Source organism: Rana temporaria, chromosome 2 (assembly GCF_905171775.1).
Source record: "Rana temporaria chromosome 2, aRanTem1.1, whole genome shotgun sequence".
In the NCBI taxonomy this organism is placed as follows: domain Eukaryota; kingdom Metazoa; phylum Chordata; class Amphibia; order Anura; family Ranidae; genus Rana; species Rana temporaria.
The window spans coordinates 142467196-142473201 of record NC_053490.1 but is presented as its reverse complement, the minus strand read 5'-3'; positions in this window follow the sequence as shown (position 1 = coordinate 142473201).

Here is a 6006-nt window from a genome sequence, read left to right as displayed (position 1 = left end):
ATGCTGCCCCCCCCCACCTCCCCAAAATAAAAAAAATAACGCACAACAAAAGGTCCCCACATCCTTGATTTTATATCATGATAATTAAAACCAAAATAAACTTTATCAGGAAGTCAGATTTACATGCAACAGCACCTTGTCTATATGCAAAATTATATGACATACCATTATGTTCAATTCCAAACCACCAACTCCATATCACAGACTCCCCTCATCACAGACCCCCTTCATTACAAACTCCTCCCCATCTCAGACTCCCCTCATCACAGATCATCTGTCAGGAACCATGAATCAGACCGAGACAGAAGTACAGTTAAATTACACTTGATTAATAATAAAAATAAACAGAGGTAAACAGAGCAAGCGTAGTTAAAACATAGCCAGAGTTCAGTAACCGGATCGGGGAGTCGGCCAAGCCAATGTCCAAGAGCCAGCGATAAAGGTAGTAGTACAGAAAGCAGGATCTGTAGCCAGAGGGAAAGTAGTCAAGCAGGTCTTCAACATTACAGCAGGAGATAGTCTCTTGTGATGTTAACATAGGTGAAGGCGAAGAGAAAATGAACTGGAAGGCTTTAAGTAGGCAGAGCTGACGAACAGGATCTTCAACAGGTGGATCACTGTGGAGAGATGGGAGCTGGCAATTAGCTGAGCGGCCAGCACAGAGAAGGAAGGGCTGAGCCCAGCCCTGACACCATCCCATCACAGACTCCCCTCACCTCGTCACAGATCCCCCCATCACAGACTCCCCTCATCACAGATCTCCACCATTGCAGACTCCCCTCATTACAGATCCCTACCATCGCAGACTCCCCTCATCACAGACCATCCCATCACAGATCCCTCAATGGCCGACACCCCTCATCACAGACCATCCCATCACAGATCCCCCCATCACAGACTCCCCTCATCACAGACTGTCCCATCACAGACCTCCCTCATCACAGACCCCATCACAGTCCTCCATTGATATTACAGACTGCCCCTTCCATAAGATCACAGCACTCCCCCTCCCCTACCTTAATTTACACAAGATGGGAAGCATGGCAGGACTTTTTACGCAAAAGGCAGGTGAATGATTGCTGGGTCCGACCCACTGTCTAGTAACCAATCACCCGCTTCTTAACTTAAAAAGTCCTGCCCTTTGTCCGGACCTACCATGTAAATAAGATAGGGAAGGGGAGGGGGAGTGCTGTGATCTTATGGAAGAGACAGACCCGCTGAGCCTGCTGGGCCAGGTGGAGAAAAGCTGTACATCTGGTGCCGGAAGTGTGCACAAAACCGCAGGAAAAATGCAATTTGGCGTCAAAAGTGCCGCCTGGGTTCAATGGACCAAGCGGGACCCATGGTAGGGCCAGCCCTGATTATCCCCATGTCAGTTATATACACTAAAAGGATGTTAGCAAATTGCAATGCAAACATGTATCTGTTGCTGTTTGGTAGAAATGTTTACCTGCTTTCAGTGTACTTCCTGGGTCTTGTGTGCTGAGTGAGAGGAGTTGCCTGCAGCAGTCACATGATAATTCCCCGTGTAGTCGCCAGACAGCCAAACGCTTTCTGCTGCAGAGCCAACAATGTCCCAGAGAGGTACATTATTCTGTAACCTGCCCCAACCTTTGTCATGCATGTCTTGCGAATGAGGAAATTCTAAAGGATGTCTTCCCCAGTTTGAGAATAGATAACATCACAGAGGTCAGTGATGGCTTATTTTAAAGCATGGTTATTTCTGGGAACAGGTGTACTTCATGCATCGCAGGAGTTTATGCACTCTAGCTTTTAGAAAATGAAATCTCTTCAGACTGAAATAGAAAAATATAATGTAAGTAATATGAAGTTGCAGAATGACGTATGGTATTGACATATGTATATTTTTTAAAGTTTCCTCTGATGTCTTCTAAAAGTAATTTTAAAAATTTACAGCTTAAATATAAAAGAAAAAGGATGGATTCGTTATTTTCTTGCAGATGGTTTGGGATCTGATGACAGCTGGCACACAAAGTCCATTAATCTTTTAATCTGGCTGTATTCTGAAAGCATTATATAGTAGAACTGTAGTGCAGATCTGTGGTGCGTGATTACACAGACATCATTTGACCAACATCCTATTTAGACGAAAGAAGGTGCAGAGTACTGTTTGCAATTTATTGACTTTGACCTCATCTTGTATTAACGTATCATCATCATAAGTAACGGTTAACAGCAAATATGATTTAGATTGTATAGATATTGCTGAAGTAGTATGAATCTTTACTCTAAAGTCTGTTTGTATAGGATACTGAGAACAATATGTAAAATCAGGACCACTGCAAAAAATGATGATAATGACAGCAAAAGACTTGTGTTGAAATCATTCAGTAAATTCTTTGTAATTCTGTGTGGACTGTGGAGGTTTCATAGCTCACTGTGTCATTTTCATATGGAATGCAGCTACAGAACTGCTCATGTGTACTTACTCTACATATGCATTTTTAATTAACAATAATGGCAATTAAAGTTATGTATTCAGATAACTAGTTGGAATTGATTAAGTGGTGCATAGCTGTATGATTTTCCAAAATATACTGGGGCAGATCCACAAAGATCTGCACCGGCGCAGCGTATCTAAGATACGCTACGCCGCCGTAACTTACTTGGCTTTGTTTTAAATCCACAACGAATTTGCGCCGTAAGTTACGGCGGCGTAGTGTATCTCTTGTGGCGTAAGGGCGCGGAATTCAAATGCGGCGGGTAGGGGGCGTGTTTCATTTAATAGAAGCGCGTCACCGCGCTGAACGAACTGCGCATGCGCCGTCCCTAAAATTTCCCGCCGTGCATTGCGCTAAATGACGTCGCAGGGACGTCATTGGTTTTGACGTGGACGTAAATGGCGTCCAGCCCCATTCACGGACGACTTACGCAAACAACGTAAAATTTTCAAAATTAGACGCGGGAACGACGGCCATACTTAACATTAAGTACGCCACCATATAGCAGCTTTAACTATACGCCGGAAAAAGCCGAACGGAAACGACGTAAAAGAATGCGACGGCCGCTCGTATGTTCGTGGATCGTCGGAAATAGCTAATTTGCATACTCAACGCGGATTACGACGGGAACGCCACCTACTGTAGCGGCCGCCGAAAAATTGCATCTTAGATCCGACGGCGTACGAAGACGTACGCCTGTCGGATCTAACCCAGATGCCGTCGTATCTTGTTTTGAGGATTCAAAACAAAGATACGACGTGCAAAATTTGAAATTACGCGGCATATCAAGAGATACGCCGGCGTAATTTCTTTGAGGATCTGCCCCAGTTTGTTTATACCATAAAGACAACTTAGTACTGTCCGTGATAATTTTTTTACTTGCACTAACATACAATTTTTTAGGACAAGCTTTCGGGGTATGTCCCCTTCTTCAAGGTTAAAGCAGTATTGATTCACAAAAGTTTTAACAGAATGGAAAAAAAAAAAACACAATCTTTGGTGGATTTTGCATATGGACAAAATGGTGTGCAATTAATTTTGCTTACGTCTTCAATTGAGGACTGTTTTTTACACATGTTGATCGATTTATTGGCGCGGTTTTCTTCTTTTTGCCTCATAAAATATAAATTGATACTATAAAATATATTCAAATTTGCAATAGCTCACTAACTTGTAAAACATTTTTTCCTTTCAATAGAGATTACATGATTTGTATGTTTTTTTTTTTTTGTAATTGGCAATTTTTTATTAAAGTTTTATATTTTTCAATACAAAATTAGAAGAGGATAACAGTAACTGGAAATCATGCAAGATTCCAATAGCAAAACATCATAGGATTTGTATATTCTTATTAACAGAAGTAAATCATCTTAAATGTAACTCACTATTGTTATTTATATCTATATTTTCACTTAATGAATACAGTAATTCATATCTGGTTGATTCATTAGGGCATATTCTAAATATTAAATACAATAGTAGTAACAAGTCCTGGCCCTTCTCCAATACAAGCGCTTATGGTGACAGTGAAAATGAAGGAGATCTACAATACACCTCCATCAAAATGTTGCCAATTAAGACTGAAGCTACTACCATTCAACCTGCTAATAGCTGGTATCAAATACATATAAAAAACAAATCAAACAAAGCAGCGCTACATATAAGTTGTCATTTATCAACTTCAAAATATGCCTATCCGAAATAAAGAGCATGTGCAAATAGCAGTGATTCTAATGAAAAATAGGTGATTAACCCAAAAGTCAATATCTAGTGAAAATACAGTCCGGTTATAGATCTCATTTAGCACATTTTCCACGGCGACCTACCACCAACACCTCCACTCATGAGACTGCGGGGGGATAGACCACCCTTATTGTAAAAACTCTTACCAGACGTAGCTGGAAAATAAGCATCAATCAGCAATCTTGGATGTCACCTTTGAATGGATATCTCCTCACACTCACTCTGCAGCAGAGGGGTTGGATCTCGCACTAATACACTCGTACCGAGGCAAAATAAATAATATCCATAGCGTAATTCCATTTAAAATTCTTTTATCCAAACAAACGGATCCCCTCCTTTTAAGAAATGTGCTTCAAAGAGAACTTACGCCGACGTATCTGTTGATACGCCGCGTAAGTTCTAGAATGCGCCGTCGTATCTATGCGCTGTATTCTTGAAACCAGATACGCCTGAATTCTGGCTCCATCCGACCGACGTAAGTCTCCTACGCTGTCGTATCTTGGGTGCATATTTACGCTGGCCGCTAGGGGAGCTTCCAATGATTTACGCGTTGAATATGTAAATGACCTAGATACGCCGATTCACGAACGTACTAGCGCCCGTCGCAGTAAGCTACGCCGTTTACGTAAGGAGTACGTCCGGTGTATAGTTATCACTCATAAAGCAGGGGTAAGTCATGTTAGGGTATGGACGTCGGAACAGCCATCGGATTTTATGTCGTTTGCGTAAGTCGTACGTGAATGGGGCTGGGCGAAGGTTAGGATCACGTCGTACGCATTGAGCCGTCATTTCTTAGGAAGTATATGCGACGTGATTCTGAGCATGCGCGCGCATGCGCCGTTCATTCGGCCATTCATTTACATGGGGTCACGGTTAATTTTAATAAAACACGCCCACTACCTTCCAAATTTGAATTAGGCGGGCTTACGCCGGCCCATTTACGCTACGCCGCCTTAACGTAGGGAGCAAGTGCTTTGTGAATACTGCTCTTGCCTCTCAGAGTTACGTTGGCGTAGCGCATATGAGATGCGCTACGCCCGCTCAATGATACGCCAAGCTACCTGAATCTGGCCCACTATATTTAAAATCACAGAAAGCTATTTATCATATTGACATCCGTATACGTCCAGACGGGATGAGCAACCAGGCGGCGTCTCCTACCTCACACTGTACTGCTGTACTGTTCACTTGCAATCGTGAGGGCTTGTCCTAGTCTGCGTACTGATGTCACTATTGGCAGTCGCTAGGCCCAACACTGACGCGCTTCATCATTACTGACATCATCTGAGGGTGTGGCCTAATGACGCAACATGCCGAAATTATACACTAAACTGATCACAGCTGTTAACCCAATGTGAGCCATGGTAATGGACACCGCCTGGATTGCCTCCCATCAGCTCACACTACGTACTTAGTACGTAGTGTGAGTATATACCAGATACCGGAGTCATCTGATCGGTACATAATGTAAAAACTAGGGTTGTCCCGATACCACTTTTTTAGGACCGAGTACAAGTACCGATACTTTTTTTCATGTAGTCGCCGATACCGAATACCGATACTTTTTTTAAATGTCATGTGACAGTTTTCAAACCACAATACAGACTAAGGATATTTTCTTTAGAATTATGAAGAACTCTAACTCAAGACATTATAAAAGAATAAAAATTAGTAAAAATGAATAAAAATGTTTTATTTGCTTGTCACGCAGTAGTAAAAAACTCAAAGAATTTTCATAGAACATGTTGATAAATACAAAAAAAGTATTCTATTTAGGTATCGGGAGCATTTGCGCGAGTAC